Here is a 27,422-nt window from a genome sequence, read left to right on the forward strand (position 1 = left end):
TTCTCAGGGATAGCGGCGCAACTGTAGCCGACCTTAAGTTAAGGAATATTGAATCCTATCTGAGCTTAATTATAGATGTACATGTGTAGCAGTGACCACTTACCATCAGTTGGATTGCATGCTCATCTACTACTCCTATATTATAAAAAAATACCACCACATCACAAGGTGTTTTATGAAGAAGAAGTGAAGAAAGAAACTCCACAACGCGTAAGGCAACTAACGGCTTAGTCAGTCCTATTTTCTATGTGGCCGACCTTAGGTAGGAATATGTAATCCTATCTGGGATTGATTACAGATGTCCATGTGCGGCAGTAGCCTCTTACAATCAGGTGAACTGTGAAATTCCACAAAACCTAGGTATAGTTATCGCCAAACTAGTCCGCTCTGAAGTCGTTGCGAGCAGGTGTAGTCATACAATATGCTATGGCGACGCGATTCATGTCTATATTCAGAGCGGAGTAGCAGTTTTACGGGCTATACTCGTACGTAAGGCAACTAACGGCTAAGTCAGTCCTATTTTCTTTTATTAACTTTGACCACCGTTAGCTTAATACGGTTCTAGCTCCGTGTTGCAATCATTTTGTTTTATGTTCCCGGTTTTGAATTCTAGTTGTAGCCCGCGGCGTTGTCTGAAGCAATCGATTCGATTGATTTGGAACGACATTGCTTAGTACTGTTTTTTTTCTTGGAATTCGTTTTATTATGCTTACTTTGTCCTATACCTATGTCTATCTTGTATATATTCGTTATAGTAAAGGTGGTATAACCCTACATCGCTCGATGCGGCGGCACCAGCGCCACACCTATTTCTGCCTCATAACAGCAGTGTTAAGCGCTACTGTGTTCTGGTTTGAAGGGTGTGGTAAGGGAGACATACTTTTCCGATTCGTTCCAACTTAGTCCTCAAGGGTAGCGGCGCAACTGAGGCCGACCTCAGTTAGGAATCTAATCCTACCTGGGGTTGATTACATATGTCCATAGGCGGCAGTAGCCACTGAACATTAGGTTAACTGAATGGTCGCCGTGGAACGCCTCGGAAAAGTATGCCTCCCTATGTTCTTTACCACGTTTTAAAAACAGAACATAAACTTTACCCTAATATTTTAAAGAGTATTACATCCATTCACAAAATAATAAAATACCTAATATTAATAAAAAAACTTGCAATAAAACTCATTTAATATCTAATTACAACTAAGTTTTATGCAAAATAACCTGTAGCCTATAAAATTTATTTTTATTGGACTATAAAACCGATAAGGAATATATAATCAAGTCTAACCCACATTAAAAGCTACATAAAAATACAAAATGAATGCAAAAACTTTATATTATTTTAAATTCTTAATGTCAAATAGTAAAATGTAATTTTTATGTCTAATTCTTCATGTTTTGACTAGAGTAGGGATGGCGATTCGAAAAAGATAGATTCTTGAATCGATTCGAATCGAAGTGCAATAAATCGAGTCCCAAAGAGTCGATTCTTCAAAAATCGATCTTCAATCTTTTCAGCTTATGAATGGCTATGCTAGCGAAACTAACACTGACATACGTAAGTCGTCAGCAAAAAATGTCTATAACACAATCAAACATCTAAAAAAGATCGACTTTCGATTTTTTAGAATAAAAGATCGATTCACTGAATCATTCTTACTGGAGAAGAATCTTTGAAAGGTTGATTCTTCGATTAATCGATCGCTTTGCCTACACTAGAGGCACTATGACACACCCTTTTTATAAGCAAACGTGTTTGCAGTCCGCCTGATGGTAAGATATACCAGTAGCATGAACATTTGAAACTCCGTAAAGACGATAGAACTTATTGTGGTTCGATTCCGGCGGCACCACCGCCACACCTATTTCTAATTAACAGCAGTGTTAAGCGCTACTGTGTTCTGGTTTGAAGAGTATAAAGAATACACACTTATTTGAGGCATTCCAGCTTCATCCTCAGGGGTAGTGGAGCATTTGTGTGCGACCTCACATAGGAATCTAAAGGATTGGATTCCTATGTCAATCAACTTCATATAGGAATATGAAGTTGATTACATAGATTGAGAAATTGAGTTGAATGATGACAAATGGTCTCTGCCACAAACATCATGAACATCTGTAACCAACTTCAAATGAAAAAAAGGTTTTATCTCTATGTATGAAGTCAGTCACAACTTCCGAGAACTAAGATGATCACTCATCCAGCATCTACACCTATTCCAAGTAGGTGTTGCAATAATACTCACTCAATCCATACTAACTCTACCACTAAAAACTATATTTTCTACCACGGTCAAAAACTATTCTAACACCTATACTAAGCATGCGTTTCTCAAACCCACTACCTAAATACAATATTTCATAACGCTTTCGATCCAGTTACAGAGTTGACACCACATACCGCAAATACCGCAGCCAGACAAATACCGACAGAAATAATTAATAACACATCGACAGTAACTATGTATGTATAGAAAATTAGTAGAATTGTCCGTCTGTACTTTAAAAATATAAAAAGCCAAGTTTAAAGTAAATTAGCAGCAGTGAAAGATGGTTAAGAAACTCGACCTCTGGATCAAGGGGTCCGAGGTTCAAATCCGAGGTACGTACCTCTGATTTTTCAAAGTTATGTGCGTATTCCAAATTAATTATCACTTGCTTAACAAGTGAAGAAAGACATTGTTAGGAAACTTACATACCTGAGAGATTTATAAAAAAATCTCAAAGGTATGTAAAGTCTACTAATACGCACTTGGCCAGCGCGGTGGACTATGGCCCAAACCTCAGGAGTAAAGGGTTGATGACGACAGTGATGACCTAATGTAGATATCACAGTTTAACAATTTTTATCAAGTTCTAGCTGAGAACACTCGATCAAGTCCCTTTATAACAAATAGCTAATCAAAATCTAAATTTCTGTAGCAAACGAGCATGTAAATATGATGTATGTATGATCACCCCATAAGTCAACTGATAGCGCACATTGATTCCATAGACACACACAAAGACGAATATAAAAACACCCAAAACCAGATAAGAATTTCAAAATAATCATCATGTCTACCTGACCGGAGATCGATCTCGGAGCTCTGCATCATACAACCATAGGAAATAAATCTTTTGTTCTCATGAAAAAAACCTAAACAAAAATGCACGCGAAGCCGCGAGCAAAACATAGTAATTACAAGACATCGACAAGAATTTTCTTACCGCTTGAACCCTATTAAAAATAATTTCTCCTCTCCTAACAAGCAGTTACAAAAACAGGCAGCGGAAATCAGAGCACTCAGAACATTTATATTTATTAGGCTGTATGTGACATCATCGTAAAAAAACAAACTAATGAGTACTTTCATCTGACGTTAGCAAAAACATTCAGAAACGGCCGACTACTACAAAAAACCAATCAAATCGTGCAATACTTGATAATATTACTTGTTTCTGAACGCATTTTAAAAATAAAACTGATTTTTATCGAACGCAATATTTTTTAAATCCATTGCGTATTTTGTTTTGATTGGAAGGTGAACAACTGTGTGTGTATAGCAATAGGTAATAAAAAATATAAGCAGCCGTCACAGATAAGCAATAAAATAAATATTGTCATGAGAATGTTACCGGTTCATTCCATTTTCCGAAGTTAGTGGATGCTGGGACCGTGGCCGGATCGGACGCGCCCGACTTTCCCGCGCGTTTGAATATCGAACACGATTTCGTTCTAAAACGTCAAGTGTTTTATTTTTTGTTTTAAGTGAATGTGCTTGGGTGCCAGTTTTATTTTTTTTATTTGTGAAAAAGGTAAAATTATTTTTATATTTTTTTTTAATGTAAATGTTTAAGATAATTAAATAATCTGTCTTCATGTCTGGAGATCGTTGTCTATTTAAATAAGTGCATATTTAAAAAGTAACAAAAGTTGAAAACCATATAATCGCTTATAAATATGCATGTGATTTTAAATTATCGTTAATTCTATAAAATAATCGTTTCCTTAGTGATAATACTAACATCTTCACGCTCCGAGGTGATAAGAATCACTTTCTGATTTTTTTATAAATAAATTGTGAATATTTAAATAAAATTATTATAATTAATTCAGAATCGTTAACATAGTCACGATCGGAAACAGGGTAGTAATTAAATTTTCTGTTATTTTATCGCAAATCAAACTTGGAATCGATCGTAAACATGAAAAGTTTTTTATAAACAACAACCTTTTAGTATACTAAAAGTATAAATAAATTATTTCAACAACTTATGAAATTTTTAAAATTCAATTCCAAAGTTATTTAAAAAAAAATACTATGTAAGATTTAGTACAGTTTAATAAAAATGTAGAGCAAAGAACAAGGTTCGAAAAAACCTATTCGAAAATATTAAACTTTAAAGTAAATCTTTTCTAATTGTCTACTTGTTTGTTTTGTTGTTAAAAGTTATAATCATATTTGGTTCATACATTACAAATTATTACAAATACACTCTTTGTATTCGACTTTAAGATAACTTTAACCATCTAAGAACCTAAACATTCATATCAATGATCCGAATTTAACCAAAAGTATACCTATATCCGTTCGTAAGATCATGTTCTCATTAGTAATAATAATAGTTATAAATTAAGTAAATATTTGAAGGATACTCAACCAGGATTGAACCTCTCATAATTCAACGCCATACAAATTTATTTTTACAACATTGTTAAACCTTAAATGTCATTGATTAAATGACTACAGACACCTTCACGAGGCGTTCCAACTTAGTTCTCAGTAATAGCAATGCAATTTAGTCCTCAAGACCCTTAAGGACTAAATAGCAACGCATTAGTTACTTTAATCAGCTGATATTGGCAACCTCTGTGGTGTTTCTAATGTCTTACTATGGGGGATCTATTTGTCTTCTTTACCTACACATTGTCTGTAACATTTTCTATATTACCAGCCGCTGAAGGGAGTTTTGAAGCATATTCCACCTTGCTCAAGTTATCTAGTTATAATGCTTCCAATAAGTTTTTGCTTCCAATAACCATTCGTTTATAACAACATGATTTAATGCCCTCCCAAGCACGTGTGTAAAATTTAGCCGCTATTGGTTACATATTTAACTCCTGACCACGTTCATTACGACCTACAATATCCTATACCTACAGTATCATTTTATAAGACTGCAGAATCAAACGAGCATGCAGTCCACCTGATGGTAAGTGATCACTGACGCCAATGAACATATTTAACCAACTGCATATAGACACGGGTTTTATCTGAAGATCATAGATGCATTACCAGTCCTGAGGACTAAGAAAAAAAGGACTAAGATAGTTGCTGCATATGTATGTCAGCCGGCATCTACATCGAAAACCCAAGAACGCACGTCGCTGCACGTTTAAAATAGGTATAGCGGTAGTATATAGGTCGAACCATAGTCGTACTACATTTAAACCTAGGAATAATTTACCTATACTTAAACATTAGCGCACCTTTTTTTGTTTACGAGTTGGAAACCTTCAAAAGGTACCCGAAGCTGTAAGCAGCGTCGCCGGGTTTTGTGGAACTTTTACCGCACTAAAACCCCTGATGGCCGTCCTCAACGTTAGTAGGAGAACTCCGGTATCTCCGACAGAACACAACAGGAGTCCTCCAAGCGCGATGGCCCAATCAGGCTCTGACCTGAGGGAGCAATTTTCGCTCCTTTCCCCAACATCGGGTGTTTGCGACGGTATGCGACCACACATACCTTCGTCCTTCCCGCTGTTGCTTGCTGGACGGTTCGAGCTCCCACTCTTGCCGCCCGTAACCCCGGAAGCCCCTTTGAGTCGCCTCTTACGACAGGCAGGGGATACCGTAGCCCTATTCTAGTCACGGAACAACAGGGACAAACTTAAGTTCACCTACGAACTTTAATTAATAACGTTCTTCTTAATATGCATCGTAAAATTATGAAGAATCGTAAAATTTTACAACCGAGCTTAAGTAGCTATAAAAATTGACGAGTTAATTTGCTAATCGATTTTTGACACACATTCTCTAATATTTTGACATTTGCCTATTTTAAAATGTCGTTAACATATCCATTAGTGATTCCCATTATTAGCTACATTGATGAAAATATGCTGATCATCTTGTGATTACCTGCATTCGTGCTTGAAACATAAAATAGAATATGTTAAGGTCATGCAGTCCACCTGATTCTAAGTAACCACTCCAGGATGTGGGCATCTGTAATCAAACCCAGATAGGATTAGAATTCTATCTGAGTTCAGCTGAGGACTAAGTTCTTTTAACGTCTTGATTACTCGTAGAATCGTGAATGAATACGGTTACTGCAACTAAACTCTTTCTGATAAATCTATTTAATTTTGCTTGTGATCTTACATATAATGGGATATATAAGAGAAAAAGCAAAATTCTTATATTCCTGCTTGATCCATTTGAGAAAAACATAACCCTGTGTTATATCTCATGCTTCATATCACATGCTTGCTAGGTACCTAGAATATATGTACGAGTTACGAGTACGAGTACCTTGAATTCTGTTTTATAAATAATTCTAATTATACATAGAAACATTTTATACAGTTTTCATTTATTTATTGTCAATTACATAGAAATTTATTTACAATATTAACCTAATAGAAATACAAAAAATATTTATAAAACAGGTTTTAAAATAGTTATGAAAATACATATATTAAAAATATTTTATACATAGTCTTTATTTTTGCAGAAATGGGAATTCGGTTTATTATTCTCAATAATTAGATTTACCCAACATGTAATGGTTTAAAAGTCTTAAGTTCCATAGAAATTCTGTCGGCTTAATTAATTTAGCTAATACAAACAGATTACTGAAATATTTAAGATAAATGATCATTAAGTCTTAAGAGCATACCTACACCTATGTAAGTTTGTAAAAACAAAAACATTTTTTTTAAAAGATGTGTGTTATGGAGTTTCTTTCGCCGCTTCTTCTCCATAACGAAACACCTTGTGAAGTGGTGGTAGTTGCTTTGACATTCAAAAAGTGATCTGTAAAGAACCTATTTTGAATAAAAAAATTTGATTTGATTTGATTTGATTAGATAATGTTAACTATGTTAAAATCAGAAACAGATTTCACAAGATTATGTATTTCTATATTATATATATACAAAATAATAAAAGTTATCCTTGGCAATAAATTTAAAATATAATTAGGCAGTACAGGAAAACCTACACGTTACAAAATGCTTCGTGTGTACAAATAATAAGATTTCTGATTACGAAATAAAGTTATTACCCGACCATGTCAAAACATTACAGATAACACAGACTAATAAAATATCAGAGACAGCGATAAAATAAATTACAATTTATTAACAAGAAACTAAGTAGTTACTTTGCTGTCTGAATAGAAAATTGTGAATTAACTATTTTTTCTATTTAAAAGTATATTGATTTAAATCGTGTATGATATTTAACAATTATCCAAAATTATCCGTTATAATAGTATCATAAAAAGTCACTTATTAAAATATTAAGTACTTATAGTTTTTAGACTTATCATCATCATCATCATCATCTTAGATATCTACTTTTTTATCTAAACGTTAAACTGTTAAAATTAATTAAAAACTATGAATATAACACAGTTTTACATTGTTACCGTGCCATAAACATTCTCTATTGAATACTACACTAAAACGCACATAAATACCCAAACACAGTAGAAAAATCTGGATTCAATATTGATCCCTAGCCGGGGGACACACTACACTACAGTATACGCTGGGGGATGTACTTTTTTATGAAATATGAGATACGAGTATGTCACACCACACACATTCTCTAATTAATACCATACATGTAAGTATACAAACCAGTAAGTACATAAACATTCAACTAAAAAAAACTAAATTAATTATTTTGACGTCTAGCCTTCAAACCCAGACCCAGGAAAGTAAGACGACCGTTCTACAATCGTAGAGTAAACTTGACCACAGAAATAGACAAACATCACATACTACTCATTAAAGGATGAGGACAAACTCATTCATCAACATTGGACATACGGCACCAAATGTGTGAATAAGTTTACAACTTATTATTAAGAAAGTTGTTGTTATTTAGGGGATATTTTATAAGTAATTTTAAACATTTTTTATTAGATACAAAAAAAACCATTCCAAAAACACCCATATTCAATAAGAAAGTTAACATACTCTACATTTATAATTTGTATGTATGGCCGGGATCGAACCTGGAACTCTTAGTATCAGACCGTGTCGTACACTATACAAAACAGGCACTCAACTCACATATCTTTCCATAGCATAAAAATATACTATACTCATTAATGAGGACAAACTCATTCATCAACATTGGTATGTCCAAAACTGTACGAAAAACGGCACAAAAATGTACGAAAAAATTACAACGAAAATTGTTATTATTTAAATGATATTTTATCACTCATTTCAAATGTTTTGTAAAAACTCTACATACTTTAAATTTAACATTTACCACGCCACGAATCGAACCCAGAACTCTCTTTGTCAGACCGCATCGTAATCGTAGCGTGAATTTGACCACTACAGAAAACAGGCACTCAACACATTTAACACTACATAAAAAATCCACTCATTAAAGGATGAGGACAAACTCATTCATCAACATTGTAAATACGGCACAAAAAAATTGTGAAAAAGTGTTGAACGAAATACACACATACGCACAAAATCAGTTCAAACCACCCAGAAGGAAATTATAAATTAATCATTTATTTAAAATCACTCAGATCCAGAAGAAAATTATAAATTTGTCACTTACATGTGTGGCTGGGATTTAACCCGAACTCATTTATGAACTACAGAAAACAGGCACACAACACACTCAACACTATATAAATAATTGGCCAAGTGCAAGTCGAACTCGCACACGGAGGCACACTACCACCAAAATGTTTATATATTTTTTTATTTTTAGTATTTGTTATAATAGCAGCCATTGAAGTAAATACTTAGTGAAAATTTGAACTGTCTACCTATTTCTGTTAAATAGATAAAGCGAAAAACGTCGAAAAATGGCTGTTTATTGTATGGCGCCCAATTTATTTTCAACTTTTTTTATTTGTTGTTATAGCGGCCATCCTTATACATACTCTATAAAAAAATCAAGTGCCTATCTATTACGGTTCAGGAGATAGAGCCCTGTGACAGACGGACAGACAGCGGAGTCTTAGTAATAGGGTTCCGATTTTACCCCTTGAGTACAGAACCCTAAAATCCACTCATTAAAGGATGAGGACAAACTCATTCATCAACATTGGACATATGGCACAAAAAATGTGTGAAAAACTTGTCCAACGAAAGTTTACACCTGCTTCGGTTCTCAGAAAGTTAATTTCGGTGCACCGTCGCCGATCGTAAAACCGGACAATAAACCAAATGACTGATAAGTAAAACTTCATCAAGAAACTCCATTACTTTCGAAATGTAAATATGACGTCATTAATCGTAATTGTGTCTGCAATTTCGCAGGTGTACACAGACAAATGTAGAAATAGTTTTTTTTATTATAGTAGTAGTAAGCGAGGATGCAGCCCGCCTGATGGTTAGTGCCTACTGCCGCCCATGGACGTCTATAATCAACCCCAGATAGGATTAGATTACTACTTGAGGTCGCCTACAAATACGGGGCTACCCCTGAGGACTAAGCTGGAATGCCTCAGATAAGTATGGGTCCGTTACCACACCGTTCAAACCAGTACCCTTAGTATGAGTTTTTACCTTTTAATAAAAATGTCCGTTTTTGTATTTGTTTACGTATTGGCCCATACAATTTCCAAGTTCTGATATAATCCGCTAGGGGCGCTGTTTGGAAGTTGTATGGGCCAATACGTAAACAAATACCAAAACAGTCATATTTGTCAAAACGTAAAAACTCGTGGTAAGAGTACAGTACCCTTAGTATGAGTTTTTACCTCTTTTACCTTTTTTACTTAAAAATATACTAACATTTAATGGTCTGAAATAAAATAATAATAATAATAATAGTAGACTACTTACACTCAGATGGACTGCCTGCTTGTTCGCTTTATATAAAAAAGGTTGTTTAAATTATTATAACCACTTAGCACCACTACTTTCTAAATACTACTCAACATACAGTTATTCCCACGTTCTACCCATAAATTGTGTGCAAATTTAGTCACGATTCGCTAACTATTGTGGTCGGTAAACTAAATTGTTTCACTTCGCTCACTTTCCTAGTGGTTCCACAGTATAAGTTGCTGGAACTATGGCCTTTATTTTCACTTCAATAAAAATAAGGCAATGATTCGATACAAAAAATTTATGTGGTCTACATAATCATATATTTAAAAGTCTATTTAAAATTGAACATATCATTTATATGATTTAAATAGCAAATGCAATCCATCTGATAGTAATAACAAACGCGCATGCGGTATATCTGATAGTAAGTGGTCATTATCGCCGCAATTCCTGATATAATGTGGTCAACTCCATTCAGAACTAACTAACAAAGAGGTTCTGACTACTTAGAACAAAGATGGTCGCCTCATATATAAGTCAGCCAGTATCCACATTCCATACCCTTCGGTTATTTATTAATCAGTCAATAGATTTTGAGCAATATCTGTGACAGACAGACAGACAAACGAGCGACATTATAAGGATACAATTCTTTCATTTCGACATACAGAACCTTAAAAAAATATACCATAAAGCTAAAAATTCTTCAACCTTCAAAAGCAGGTCAGTGACCAACCTTGAATTTTTCACTTTTAACACATTTTCATTCAAAACTGGTAAAGATAAGGTGAATAACGTCTCGACTTAATCGACTCTACAATTAAGTTCCTCCAGTGGCAGGTGATAAGTGGCTCGCTTAAAACCACAACTATAAGATATAAGTTATGGTTGCATTTATAAATAAATAAATTATTATTATTTTACAAAGCATAAAAGATAACAAATTAGCCTACAAACACAAAATATAACTCATTAAAAAATGTACCAGAAAATTATAAATTATTTTATTTAGCCATCTAAATATATACGAATAATAATAATGATATACTTTATTGTACCCATAAACAGAATAAAAACACATGGAAAATTAATAATTTTAAAAAATCAATAGGAAATTTAAAAATAATATATTAATTTATTTTTAAATAAGTATCGATATTTGTGATACTCACGATGATATCTTTCATTTGATATGTCACAGTACAGCCTGATTTTTTTATATTTTAATTTGACCCTTGAAGGGAACCCATGTCCCGTATATTCCAAAATTATTGTATTTTCATTATATATATGTGTTTATCAAAAGTAAAAACGGCTTTCAAATTAATTGGTCCAATAGATTTAATAAAAATTAACTATGTCAGAAAGATTGACGATTTCTAGTTTAGTTAGTAGTAGTAGTAGTAGTAGTAGTTTTAAGTTCTATAAAACTTCACTTTTTTCATTTTGTCGTATGGCACCTTAAAACTGATGTCTAGAAGCTACAAATGCTTCAAAAGCTCGCAGACCTTAAAAAGCTCGACTTAATCGACTCTACAATTAAGTTCCTCCTGGTGATAAGTGGTCTCGCTAAAACCACAACTCTATAAGATTTAAGGTTACGGTCGTTAAATGAATCAGGTAGCAAAAATGCTCTCGTAATTATTCGGACCAGTTTCACCACTTTTGCGATTTATTTGTTGTATTCAGCTTTGCAATTAAATTATGCCATTTTCAAGTTTAGAAAAGTATTGAGGAACGACTTTCCTTATACTATAGGAGTAGCAGACGAGCATGCAATCCATATGATGATAAGGCTACCATGGGCATACGTAATCAACTCCAGGTAGGATTAGATATTACTACCTGAGATCGGCCACAGATTTGCTGCTATCCTTGAGGACTAAGCTGGAACGCCTCGGAAAAGTATGTCTTCTTACTATACTCAAACCAGAACACAGCAGCGCTTAACACTGCTGTTATGAGGCAGAAATAGGTGAGGCGGTGGTGCCGCCGGAGTCGAACCACAAGGGTTCTACCACCTTCAATATATAAAAAAGCAACACAAGGTCATATTACTTAATACGTAATCATTAGAACGCTATATAGTATTTTGGACTGAATAGTGTGAAAATTTAGTAATTGACGTTCTAACTTACTGGTAGCGGCACGTTTAACCTCAGGTAGGACAATCCTAATTTCGAGTTTATTATACACCTTCATGGGCGGCAGTAGCTTACTCTTAAGTGTACTGAATGTTCATTCTGACGTCACAATGTTTAAAGATCATTTCACGATATATTTACAATTTTATGTATAAATAAAAAATGTTATCTAATAATTATTATTGTAAAATAACCTTCGTTCCATGATATTTCCATTATTTTAAAAAATATTATTAGAATATATGAATTATTGTAATAATATTTTTTAAAATAAATATGGAATTGTCTGTCTCTACATGACTCTATGACAGACAGAAGCGCCCATGTTCGTCTAATTGGCAATAAAGTTTTACAAATCCGTTGATTTGCGTAATTATAGCCTAAATCGTAGTCGATTCGGTTGTTATGTTATAAATTATCTTATTCAATTTATAATTTATTAATATATATTATTATTAATCTGTAATAATTTATTAGTCTGTGTTTTTTATCACTAGTGTATTGCCCGGGTAGTTGGCAATATTTATCTTTTTCTACATCAACCTCGTTTCTAAAAAGTTTTGTTGAAAAAGAGTAACATTAAAAGAGAGTCATAAAAGAGTATCATTTTGTAAATAAAAAAATAGTGCATATTTTAAAATTTATTCTTCATGATCACGAAGAAAACTTTCGGCTTTCTCCGATTATTATAAGAGTCATTATTAAAATTATTAACTAAAAATAAAGATTACATTTTATTTATAAATATTTAAATATTTGCATTAAATTTTATTTATTGTAATATATTTATGCAATATCCTAATAATAAAAATAAATATATTATCACTTACAAAAAATATTTTTTACATAATATTTCCTTATAATATTTTGTGATCTTTATAACACGATTTACATTTTTTAGTGTATTGATTTATATAAGATGTTTAAATAAACAATCTAAATTAAAAAATATATATTTTTCAAAATAAACTACACATATCATTCAAATAATATTCCTTAGAATATCTCGCAGGCTTCAACGGACAAACGTATTTGTTTATTTATATAGATATAAGCAATCAATTCTATACATATTCAAGCATATTGGCGTAAATAAATATCTTGACTAATTGCTTTATTAATATTTAATAACTATTCCTGTTGAATTTAATATGAACAATAAATCTATCAACTTTATAATCGATAGATAAAACCAATTATTATTTTATATTTTACGGTCGTAAATTATACAAAAGATATGTATTTCGTCATTCTAACTCACTGCCTCGTTATAGGGATTAATGGATTAATGGAGTAATTGATTTTAGAGCAAAATATTGATCTTTGTAATCTATACCAAGCAATAAATCGATTTGCGAAATAATCTTTTTCTTCTTCTTGCGGTGCCTCTCCAACTAGTGAAGGTCGGCTATCAGCTGTCTAAATCCCTTACGGTTTTTTGAGAGGTGAATTAGTTCAACTGGGCTTGCTATCCCCGTCCACTCTCGAATGTTTCGCAGCCAAGATTTTTTTCTTCTCCCTACTCGCCTTTTCCCTGCGATTTTGCCTATTATGAGCTAGAGAAGTTCACAACGTGTATGCCGTAGAATGTGATAATCTTGTAATCTAATAAATAATCTTATATACCCCGAAAATCATTAATTTTATCTATACTTCTATACTAATATTATAAAGAGGAAAACTTTGTTTGTTTGTTTGATTGTAATGAATAGGCTCAATAACTACTGGACTGATTTTAAAAATTCTTTCACCATTCGAAAGCTACCTTATCCACGAGTAACATAGGCTATATTGTATAAGAAATATATTTGATAAATAGATTTTGAGGCGGTACAAAGTTTGCCGGGTCAGCTAGTCGGTTATAATTTCATTGTTGACTTTTTTGCCAAAATATTGCAAAAGCAGCAATAAACCAAATAAAACATCAATTTTATAGAAATCGTTCTTTCGTTCTTTGTATTTTATCGATCTATTTTTCAGACTTCGATTCGAATGTTAAGATCGATATCTTTCCAGAACAATCTACATCTCTACACGAAAGCAAGGCTTTTCTTGCTTACTAGGTCTCTCGTGTGAATCCAACAACAATCCAACAAATCTAATATGTTAAGCAACTTCGAGCGCGGTCGGTGTCGGATGCGTGACCGCTAGTGGCTAAATTTCGCGCGCTTTGGTACTTAAGAGATCAGTTTGAGAGTGGATCATGCATGTTCCTCGATATGCAAGATCGCAAGCAAAATTAAGAAGAATTCTCGGGAAGATTTTTATCATAGTACAATCAATATATGATCCTATAAACTAATGAATTCGTTGTCTGTCTGTCCAATATTTCGATAGGCTTCTCGAAAAATATAGCTTTAAAACAACTAGTAATACGTAATCTAAATTCACAGAACTCACTTTATATTTACTAGTATCTCGTAAATTCCATCATACTTGGGAAACAAAAACTAAAATGCAAAAAAACACGAAACTTGAAACCCGCGGGTACCAAAAACCTTAAAAACAAGCTTAAAATATATGTGACTCAAAAACGCGTTATGAATATTTTAAAATATTAATAAATGACATACTGACACGGTCAATTGATACGTCTGGTGTGACTCAGAATTGGTCTAGATCTACTTTACATAAATAAAAAGGTAGAAGCTCTTTAGCAATCACCTGAAGCGATATTTCTGCCTTATAAGTGTTAAGCGCTGCTCTGTTCTGATTTGAAGAAATAGTAAGGCAATTATTTTCGTTTCATCTTCTTTTTTTATAATATTACAGTTGCAAATGAGCAGTCCACCTGATGGTAAGTGGCTATTACCGCCCATGGACATCTATAATCAACCTCAGATAGAATTCGATTTCTACCTGAAGTCGACCACAGATGTGCCACTACCCCTGAGGACTAAGCTGAAATGCCTCGAAAATGTATGACTCCCTTACCACACCCTTCAAACCAAAACACGGCAGCGCTTAATACTGCTGTTATTAGGCAGATGTGACGGTGGAGCCGCCGGAGTTTTCTATGAATTTGAAATGACAATACACGTACACGATGTTCTAATAGTTCTAACTATTTCCTCATTGAGAGAGCTGCCTTAATCTGCATGTGCTTCAAGAAGTAAATAAATACAATTAACACAAAATAAAATATAAATACTTTCACACTATCTTGTTAAAATCAAAGAAAGTTTTAATTTAACGCCCTTATTTGCAGCCATGACTTAGCGACGCGGCGTTAATATATAACGCAGCTTTGATTTATAACGCAGCATTGATTTATAACGCAGTATTGATTTACGTTTGTTTTGTACTATTGTGTGTTATTTTTCTAAATTGTGCCTGTCGTAAATTTGCTTACTATATCGTATGTTCTTCAACTATAAGAGATAGGTGTGGTGTTACCATTGCCACAGCTATCTTTGCCTTATAACAGTAGTTTGAACGAAAATTGATTAGGTACTTACTTATATTATATTTATTGACAGAAGTGACCACGTACCATCACGTAGGATGCATACGTCTTTGCTACTTTATTTACTATAAAAAACAATCTGTATGTCACTGAACTCCTCCTAAACGACTGGACTGATTTTGATGAAGTTTGTTGTGTGTTCACGAAGACTTGAGAATGGTTTAGATTCACAATTTAGTCCGTGGGAAAAGGCTTTTTTAATTAATTTTTAATTCGTAAGTAGTTATAGAATCGGAAACTATGCATTTGATCAAGTGATGATCTTTAGCAAAGTTGTTGTCCAAGAGCCCACGAGGGTTTGGGAGTTGGTAAGACCAATTTTCGACAGATGGCACCACTGTCATTCCAATGCAGGTACAAATTTTCCGTTTTATTTATGTCATATTATTTCTTTAAAATGCGGGCGAAGCCGCGGGCACTACTAGTTATTATATATTACTTTTATTTAGTAACATATCGCCTGTATGCACATCTGTCAAAAAAAAACAACGCCCGGTGACAAGAACGCCTAGCGCCGCGACAGCCGTACGCGTACGCGCTGTCATCAGCAACCCATTACTGTCCCACTGCTGGGCACGGGTCTCCTCTCATAATGAGAAGGATAAGGCCATAGTCCACCGCGCTGGCCAAGTGCGTATTGGTAGACTTCACATACCTTTGAATTTTTTTTACAAATCTGTCAGGTATGAAGGTTTCCACACGATGTTTTCCTTCACCGTTTATCAAGTGATAATTAATTTCTAATACGCACATAACTTTGATAAAATCAGAGGTGCGTGCCTGGGATTTGAACTTCAGACCCCTCGATCGAGAGACTGAGTTTCTTAACCACTAGGCTATCACTGCCTTGCCGTACGCGCTGTGTGACCGCTTAGTAGTAACTCAGTACAACACAACTCGCTCTAGAGAGCGGCGTCAGGATTTTGTTCTAGCGCTAACGCCTAGCGCGGCGCTAAAACACGCGTCCTGTTTGGCCAGGCCTTAAAAGTCACTCAAATCACATATATTAATGTACTAAGAAAAACAATCAATACACTCAAATATATGACGCGTTTAATATCTAAGTTCAACCAGTAAATAACGTTGAAATAGAGATACCTTGTAAAAGTCGAGAAACTTTACACGTTAACGCGCTAATTTGCAGCAATGATTTATAACGCTGCAGCGCTGATTTACAACGCAGCGGTCATTTATAATGCAGTATTAATTTATGCTTATTATATACACATCATTCTATGTAATAATCACTCATCATCATCACATACATATAGATGGCAATACTCTTATCCCAACTAACACCACAGGGTTTATAGAAGCGGCTGAAAAACAGCGCTACTCGAATCTCTGATTCTGAGTCAGCAAGACTGAGCCGAATTCCTTTTGCAATGTTAATAATATTGTAAAATGTATATTTATTTTTTTGTGTGTAACCTGTATTATTATGGCAATAAACGTTTTTATTATTATTATTATTATAGATAGACATAACTCTCATTAGTGGTAGAACCCCATGTAGTTAAACTGGTTGTTAGTGTTTACCATCACACAACCACTAGCCATTAATAGAACGACATTCTATTTTACTTTTTCAATTAAAAAAAAGGATGTAAATATATTTGTTCACATATCAAAATAAAATCAATATTGTCATCAGATATAAAATGCGAACAAAATCTAACCAAATATTTCAATTAAAGTAAATATTAAAACATTCGTTGTAAAATATGTATATAAAAAATATATATGTGTAAAATATATAAGAAGAACTCCACCCTAATCTAATTACAAGTTTTTGAGAAAATCGCGGACATAATAACGTACATTGAATAGAGAGCCTTTTTTAAGGTTGATTAAAATACACCCAAATAATATACGACAGTTTAAATATCTAGATTTAATCGCTAAATAACGTTGAAATAGAGATACCTTGTAAAAGTCGAGAAACTTTACACGTTAACGCTAATTTGCAGCAATGATTTATAACGCTGCAGCGCTGATTTACAACGCAGCGTTGATTTATAACTGTCGTTATAGATAGTTTGACGTCGCAACCGTGACCCGAAGCCGTGGTTAATATTAATGAGATTTAGAGTGCTAAATACACGAATTTGATGTTTATCATAAATTTAGATATATATTTGAAGTAAATAATTGAACGTTTACGTGTTTATCTGCAAGCGCTCATAATTCTGCGACTTATGTAAAACTCAACAGATTTACAAAGTTAGTTTACAGATATTACAAAGGGAGTTTCTTTTGCCGCTTCTTCTCCATAGCCAAACACCTTCCGAAGCTGTGGTAGTTTGTTGATTTTCAAAAAGTGTTTTATATGAATCAATTTTGAATAATGATGAATATGATAATAATGATGAATGATGATGAATAATGATGAATATTGATGAATTTGAATTTGAAAAAAAAAAAATAATAAGCAACGTTAAACGGGATCGGAAGTTGGATGGGTGACCGTGTCGGAGATCTTATCGTCAGTTTGCTTGCGATTGTTTTTTAACATCAGGTTTTTTGAATAATGACGCAAACGAGTATACAGTCCACCGGATACCAAGTGACTACTGCCGTCTTCTGTAATCAACCCAAGATGAGATTATATTGCTACCTAAGGTCGGCCAAAGATAACGCATCTTTGGCCGCTTCCTAAGGACAAAGTGGCACGTCAGTATTTCCCTTACCACACCCTTCAAAACGGAACACAGCAGCGCTTAACACTGCTGTTACTGAACATGCATGAGGCATGCATTTTAGTCCTCATAAGTGATAAAGCATTGACTTAACATAAAATCATTTTATATGTTGTTACAGATGTCCAATGATTCCTTTTCAAAGAGCCGCTGTTGTAACATAAGTAGACAAATTGAATTAAAGATTAGTCTCACTAGTTTGCCATTTAAGGTTATTTCGTAAATCGACATGTGGAAACGAAAACTATTTGAGAAATCCTTGTTACTTTGCTAAATTGATAGTTTTCCCAGACTTTTTAGGATTCGATAGTATTAATTTAAACTGGAGTAAGTTTTTCTTTGAAATAAGTAATTAGAGTGGTTAGCTAGTATTTTATGTATGTATATTAAATTTACCTATACACATAAGGGAAATCAAAAAGTATCTAATCAAAATTTACTTTTCTGTTATTTATTTAAGAAGTCTTAAAAGCTGATAAACAAAATAGTTTCCATCACATTGTAAGACTTTTTAGCTTTATTTTTTGGTATGAAAATTATTTTGTAAAATATTATTTAACAGTTTGACTACTCTTCGGGTTTCCCAATAAAAAAAAACATGAAGAATCTGTCCGTTAGTCCTAAAGTAACATTCACAAACCTAATAATATATTAAATAAATCGATCGCACTTACATTACTGCCCTTGACTTACATGATACCATGTATGTTAAACACATCCTTCAAAAAACACAGTTTAAGTTTTAAAACCACGTATGACTTCTACAATCTTTAAAATATTAAAAAATCTATAAATAGGCTACTATATGCCCCTGAAAAATATACAATCCAGAAAACATATTCTCAATATTAATAAAATTTTAATTTAAAATATTCTCCTATAACCACAATATTCTCCATACCACAAATCGCTGATTCTACATTTAACCTGAGTTTGTTCACACAGCCTATATTCTAGTCATAAACATGAATATTTCCATATTAAACCACGATTTCCCATGAATATTTACATTGGATGCACTATTTCGCCGTGTCGTGCGAAAATGATTCAGCACTATGCATGCCATATTTGCATTGCATAGAGTGGATTTTTCTATCCCTTTTTTAATAACAAAGTTGCAAATGGCATGCAATCACTTGATGGTAGGTCACGCCCATGTATATATCTAATCTATTCGAAGAAGATATTGAGCCCTGCCTGGTCATAGACGCTGCACTGTTCTGTTCTGGTTTAAAGGGTGTGGTAAGGGAGACATACTTTTCCGAGGCATTCCAGATGTTGGCCCTCCGGGGTAGCGGCGCAACTGTGGCCGACTGTAGGTAGGAATATCTAATCCTATCTGGCGTTGATTACAGATGTCCTTGGGCGGCAGTGGTCACTTACCATCAGATCCGAAATACTAATCTCAATCGAGGGTCCGAGATTCAAATCTTGAGCACAGAGAATTAGAAATTAATTATCACTTGCAAACGGTGAAAGAAAACATCAGGAGGAAACTTGCACACCTGAGATCTTTAAAAAAAAATCTCAAAGGTATGTGAAGTCTACCAATACGCACTTGGCCACTATGGTCTAATCCTTCTCATTCAGAGAGGAGACCCGTGCCCAGCAGTGGGACAGTAATAGGTTGACGACGATGTATATGCTGTGTAGAAAGGCAGGATTGCTAACTATTAAAAAAATTCCCTTTATAGTAAGTATTCATGTCACATTATTTTTACTTAAACTCCACAGCCCTACCTTTGTACCATAAAGAATAGTATTAAAACCAGTAGTGTAACATAATCTTAATATTTAGCGCCATAGGCCAATTTATAGCACTTAACATTTTATGGTTCTAGCAGACGTGCGACTTTTATAAGATTCGCGTATTTGCGACTTTACACTGTCGGAGACTGAACCCCTTGTAGTTCGACTCCGGCGACACCACCGACACATCTATGTCTGCCTAATAACAGCAGTGTTAAGCACTGCTGTGTTCAGGTTTGAAGGGTTAGGTAAGGGAGACATACTCCTCCGAGGCGTTCCAACTTAGTCCTTTGAGGTAGGAACGCATTTGTAGCCGATTTTCAGTAGGATCTCATATGGGTTGATGTTGAAAAAAGTTTCTATATTATTAAAAGAAAACTTGCTGTGTTCGGTCGCAGTATCGAGACCACATTTGGCACCTAGCTCATCATTAGCTGAGATCGGCGCTTGAAATACACGTTTTAGCTGCTTTTTGTAGCGTCGTGACATTTAGCTTACGAAAAGCACCTTGGCGATGGTCGATGCGAAATGTAGCACGTCTGCTAAGGCCCTTACTGTCATAGCACTTGTTTGTTTGTTAATCTGAAAATGTTTGAAAGCTAAATGCGTTAAATTATTTTATGGATCATTATTCATATATAATTGGCTGTTACTAGTACTTCAAATCCGTGATTTTATATAATGAAGTCTACATTACAGTAAAATTAGACAAGTATGTATTATAAATCTGGAGTGTTCTAAGTGTTCATAGATTAAGTGTCACGGTTTGATACGCAGAGTTCTGGGTTCAATCCTCAGTTAGACAGACATCTAAATTATGAAATCATTTCCATTTTTATTATTGACAGTACATTATTGAGAATGACAGTTGTTTTGGAAATTACGAAAACAAATTTTAGTTTTTTGAAATTTCTTTGGCGTTAGGAAAAGGTGAATATTTTTTGTTACAAATACTAATTACTCTAAAAGACTAAGCTAATGAGACTCTGAGATATTTACAAATGTTTTTATATGAAAAAAAACGACAGTGGTTTTAAAATAAGGACATTTTAAATTTTATTTTCATAAAATACTACTCTACAAGTTAAAATTTTACTACAGTTTCGATACATTGCCATATGATTCATTATTTTAAAACTAGTAAATTTGGAATTACATATGCATACTTCAAAAAATGTATTTTAATCACCTGATTTAGAAGCACGCTATGGCAATCAATACTCCGCACTATAACTACTAATCTATATGATTCCACTATACGATCCTTTTTTTTAAAGACTATATAGACAATAAAAAATAATAAATACTAAAATCCTATAAAGGTCAACTCTATACTTAATCTTTGCTCGATAATCAAAATCGAAAAAACCGTAACATTATAACTGCATTTCTTGTTCATATCATTATAATTAGACAACACACGATCTAATCTAAATAGATGAATCTCGCGAGATCAGAATTATAGCGGATTAGGGGATAAAAAATAATTGGACAAGTACGAATCGAACTCGCACTCGGAGGGTTCCGTATCACCAATTTTTTGTTTAATTTTATTATTTGAGTATTTTGTTATTATGGTAGACATAGTAGTAATAGCATTGCAAAAATTAAAAAAAAATTATGGTCCAATAGTTAGTACGAAAAATGCCAAAAAATAACATAGTATTCCTAAATTAATTTAATTATTCTTATATTTTATTACACTAGCATTACCTGTGTCTTGGGTGCCATGAACACTTAGACAAATACACAAACACCCAGACCCCAACTACAAATCTTAATTGATCATTTAAATATCTGCCTGACCGAGAATCGTACCCGGAACTGCGAATCAAACTGGTATGATGACAGCTCCCCCACACACGCCACAAAAAAACAAGGTGGTGAAGGTGGTAGAACCCTTTGTGGTTCGACTCCGGCGGCACCACCGCCACACCTATTTCTGCCTAATAACAGCAGTGTTAGGCGCTGCTGTGTTCCGTTTGAAGGGTGTGGTAAGGGAGACAGACTTTTCCGATGCGTTCCACCTTAGTCCTCAGGGGTAGCGGCGCATCTGTGGCCGACCTTGGGTAGGAATATCTAATCCTATCTGGGGTTTATTACAGATGTCCATGGGCGGCAGTAGCCACTTACCATCAGGTAGACTGCATGCTCGTCTGCTACTCTTATATTATAAAAAAAAGAACAGACGACAGCAGAGGCTTAGTAATTCTTCTTTGTCGTTGCACTCTTGGCAGGTCGTGGTTATCATGTCTATCTTTCCTACGGGCCTGATGTAATTCGCCTCACGATCTCACGCCATCACGGCTTAGTAACAGGGTTTTGTATCTATTCGTAACTCCCAATCCCTATACTCCTTCAAAAATCTGGTCAAATCTCACTACCTTCAACTGTAACTTTATTTCTTCTCTAAATTTGTGCTCTTGCTATTAATCATTAAAAAAACTGTTACTTTGTTTCTAAATTTTATTTATTTACGGAACTGCTAAAAGCAGGTGGCAAACCGATTTTAATAGCACTCCAACAGCTATTCGATTCCGTCATTAGCCAGGGTATAGCACCGGAGGCGTGGAGCAAAAGCGTGGTGGTACTGTTCTTCAAAAAAGGCGATACGTCTTTGTTGAAGAACTACAGGCCCATTGCGCTTTTGAGCCATGTCTACAAAGTGTTCTCGAGGGTCATCTACAATCGAATAGCTCGCAGGCTCGACGACTTCCAGCCTCCCGAACAAGCCGGCTTTCGAAAAGGCTTTAGCACCATGGACCACATACACACGCTGCGGCAGGTGGTACAGAAGTCCGAGGAGTACAACCTGCCGTTGTGCGTGGCTTATGTGGACTATGAGAAAGCCTTCGATTCTATCGAGACGTGGGCGGTATTGAAGTCACTCCAGAGGTGCCAGATCGACTATCGATACATCGAAGTGTTGAAGTGTATGTATAAGGCAGCCTCAATGACGATCCGATTACACGACAGAAGTACGGACCCCATCCAAGTGCAGCGAGGTGTGAGACAGGGTGACGTATTGTCTCCAAAACTGTTTACCGCTGCACTGGAGGACGTGTTCAAACTGATGGAGTGGAAAGGATTCGGCATCAACATCGATGGCGAATACATCACTCACCTTCGATTCGCAGACGATATCGTCATCATGGCGGAGTCGCTGGAGGACCTCAATACCATGCTCAATGACCTCTGTGACGCCTCTCAACGGGTAGGTCTTAAGATGAACATGGACAAGACGAAGATCATGTCTAACGTCCATGTCACACCCATGCCGGTCGTTGTAGATGGCGTCACACTCGAAGTTGTTGACGAATACGTTTACCTGGGACAGATAATCCAGATGGGTAAGTCCAACTTTGAGAAAGAGGTCACTCGTAGAATCCGACTCGGTTGGGCAGCGTTCGGGAAATTGCGTGACATCTTCTCATCCAAGATACCTCAGAGCCTGAAGTCGAAGATGTTCGAGCAGTGTGTGTTGCCAGTGATGACGCACGATGCCGAGACGTGGTCTTTCACTGTGGGCCTAATACGAAGACTCAAAGTCGCTCAGCGAGCTATGGAGAGAGCTATGCTCGGTATTTCCCTACGCGACAGAATTCGTAACGAGGAAATCCGTAGGCGAACGAAAGTTACCGACATAGCTCTCAAAATAAGCAAGCTGAAGTGGCAATGGGCTGGCCACATAGTTCGCAGGACCGATAACCGGTGGGGTCGGAAGGTCCTCGAATGGAGACCACGTCTCGGCAAAAGGAGTACAGGACGCCCCCCGACCAGGTGGACTGACGACCTGAAGCGGACGGCGGGTAACCGCTGGATGCAGACGGCCCAAGACCGGTCGGAGTGGCGCAGACTAGGGGAGGCCTATGTCCAGCAGTGGACCAGTAAAGGCTGATGGATGGATGGATTTATTTTGCACCCTACCTTTATTGCAATTCATACTTTCTTTAACTCCTCGCCCTAAGGTTGTCTGGAAGAAATCGCTGTTTTAGCGATAAGACCGCCTTTTGTGTCGTCCTAAATTGTATGTTTTTTTTTATTTTATGTTCTACATCTGAGTACAATAAAGAGTATTATTATTATTATTTTGTTTTTACGATTTCGGTACAGAACCCTAAAAACCAATCAAAACCTGACAGCGGCCGACATCTACAGGATTAGTCTAATTGAACATGTTAGTTTTTAAAGAACAATTTACTTGTCAGTTCAATAGTTTTTGTTACAGATAATATAGAATGAGGGCGTGGTTCCGTCTGACTGCATGTTTTTCTATTTTACCAATTAACCCCAACTTTATCAAAGTGTAACATAATAAAAGATCTTTGATTTTTATATAATGAAGGTGGTAAACCTTCTACTTTCTACTTCGGCGGCACTGCGATCACACCTATTTTTATATACCTAATAACAGCAGTGTTAAGCGCTGTTGTATTCTGGTTTGAAGGGTATGCTAAAAGCGACGATTTATCCGAAGCATTTCACTTTAGTTATCGGAGGTTTTAATGCATCTGTTGACAACCTCAAGTAGGAGTGTAATCTTATCATGGGTTGATATTTTTAATATAGGAGTAGCAGACTAGCATGCAGTCCACCTGATAGTTAGTGGCTACTGCCGCTCGTGGACATCTGGAATCAACCCCAGATAGGATTAGATATTCCTACCTGAGGTCGGCCACAGTTGCGCCGCTACCCCTGAGGACTAAGCTGGAACGCCTTGGAAACGTATGTCTCTCTTACCACACCAAGCCGGGGCATAAAGCTAGTATCGTAACCACATTGGTGGTCCCAGCAGATTACATATGGGAATGTGCCATTTAGGTCACCGTAACTAAGTGGGTATAATACCGAACAAAAAATATAGATTGATATCTAGTGCATTAGAACATAATGTAAGGCGTTCTATTTTAGTTTTCATTGTAACGCTTTTTTCTGCCTAAGTTTAATCGGGGATTTTGGTAATATGCTGCAAGTGTCACTAAACGGGTAGGTTCTGGGTTCAATCCCCGGTTAGACAGACATATAAATTTTAATTACCTATTTTAGGTCTGCGTGCGTCAATAATAACACTTGAAGCAGTTTTATACAAGTTTATCCATACCTGGGATTCGAACTCTGAATTCTAGTTCGAAAGTTGAGATACCGAACCACTAAGTTACTGTATCCAATGCTGTCCACACCAAAATACTAACTTAATCAATTTAAAATAAATTGAGTATCAAATTCACACATGTATCCCAATTTGTGATAAACATCAATTTGCGTACATTATGCAATTATTCCAGTGACATTTACATAACCTGCAATTATAAGCCAAATGTTATTAATTACTAGTTAATAATGATTTATAAGCAGAGATGACATGTATATATGTAGATTTACATATTACGTTATCAGCTATAATAGTATCTATACACCAGCTCATTGTATTGCATTTGAATTTTTGGAAAAATATTTACAGCATGATGCGTCTGATTTTAGAAGGAGATAGAATCCTTTGTTATTCGGCTCCGGAGACAACAACTCTTTCTAATAACAGCAGTGTTAAGCGCTGCTGTAGTCTGATTTGAAGGGTGTGGTAAGGGAGACAGACTTTTCCGAGGCGTTCCAGCTTAGTCCGCAGGGGTAGCGACGCATTTGTGGCCGACTTCTGGTAGGACAATTTTATATGAATTTGATTACACATGTCCACGGGCGGCAGTACGAGACCAGTCAAACCAGGACACAGCAGCTCAACACTGCTGTTATTAGACAAAAATAGGTGTGGCGACGGTGCCACGTCAGTCGAACCACAAAGGGTCTACCACCTTCATGCAAGCTCGTCTAATAAAGAGTGTTATTAAGCGTAACATGTTTTGTCCCAATACACAGAAAGCCATAAACATGAAGTAGTCCATAAAAATATGTCAACAAGGCATGTATTATACTCACTAGCCGTTTACATTCAATACTTCCACGGCATAGGTTACGACTGAAATAAGTAAGGCCGCGGGGTTCTTTAAGAGCTGAATAGGTTCCCCGCTCACGCATGTTTCGATCTAGATTACATCGCCATACTGAAAAAGGGCTCGTCCTACGAGTACCTACGTAGATCGCTTATGCACAATTCACATCTTTGTTTACGTCAATAATGAGGATATTATATACAATGCCCAGACATCATGAATAATGACAATCTATATCGGACAAAGTGATAGAATATTACCTAAATTTTCTAATATTCCAGTGTCTGCTCATAAGCTTTATCACTACTTAATACGACCCACCCATCAACAAAAATCAGCCCATAAAAATACTAAGATTAAAAACCTATTTTAACGTACTTCCCAAAGAAGAGAGGATATCTATTCGTCGCGTATGTTTTTTAGAAGTAGTCAGTAAAATATGTCAACAAGGCAAGGATTACAGTCTACAGCCTTTTATATTACACTCAATGACTACCATAGGTTACGACTGAAATAAGTATACCCGCGGGGTTCTTTAAGAGCTGAATAGGTTCCCCACTCACGCATGTTTCGACCTAAATTACATGTCCATACTGAAATAGGGTTCGTCCTACGATAGTACCTACGTAAAGCTTCCTACACAGCTTACAAATTACACCTTTAGAATTACGAGATGTAAGTGCATTAAGTCTTCAAATGTCTAAGTTTAAACAGTCTAATATTCGTTATTAATAAGCGATCTATTCAAAATTGAAGTTAAACAATTTTTAGTATAAAATAGCTAACTTTCAAATATCGATCTTTGATTGGCAAAACATTGATGGATTGATTATTAATAACGGGTATAATGATGTTAAACTATTCAATGAAACATTATTTTTGTGTAATTACCGTAAATTTCGCTAGATGGAAATAGTTTTAATCTCAGATTGAAACGGATGTGTAGGTTAGCACACTTAATTAATCGAAGGTTTTTTAAAGTACATGATATTTACAACTTCAATGTATTTCTAATCTATGATATATACTTAATTTATTTATTTTTAAAATATATTAATAAATTGTTAGTAGGGTTCTTCCCATTATATTATATTATAAAGGTGGTAGAACCCTTCGTGGTTCGACTCCGGCGGCACCACCGCCACACCTATTTCTACCTAATAACAGCAGTGTTAGGCGCTGCTGTGTTTCGTTTCGAAGGGTGTGGTAAAGGAGACAGACTTTTCCGAGACGTTCCAGCTTAGTCCTCAGGGGTAGCGGCGCATCTGTGACCGACCACAGGTAGGAATATCTAATCCTATCCGGGGTTGATTACAGATGTCCATGGGCGGCAGTAGCCACTTACCATCAGGTGGACTGCATGCTCGTCTGCTACTCTTATATTATAAAAAAAAA

General features: G+C 35.4%; 1 protein-coding gene across 2 annotated transcripts in view; it reads left to right on the top strand.

Moving 5' to 3' along the window:
* Positions 1-3,641: 3,641 nt before the first annotated feature.
* Positions 3,642-27,422, top strand: part of Wnt2 (Wnt oncogene analog 2) — a 120,621-nt gene continuing 96,840 nt past the window's right edge. For both annotated transcript variants that reach the window (XM_073090224.1, XM_073090226.1), the window contains exon 1: positions 3,642-3,795. The gene's annotated coding sequence lies outside the window, so the exon portion shown is untranslated. The remainder of the gene's footprint in view (positions 3,796-27,422) is intronic.

This window comes from Epargyreus clarus, unplaced genomic scaffold (assembly GCF_041222505.1).
Source record: "Epargyreus clarus isolate Ecla_fem2 unplaced genomic scaffold, WU_Ecla_fem_2.2 ptg000032l, whole genome shotgun sequence".
Taxonomy (NCBI): Eukaryota; Metazoa; Arthropoda; class Insecta; order Lepidoptera; family Hesperiidae; genus Epargyreus; species Epargyreus clarus.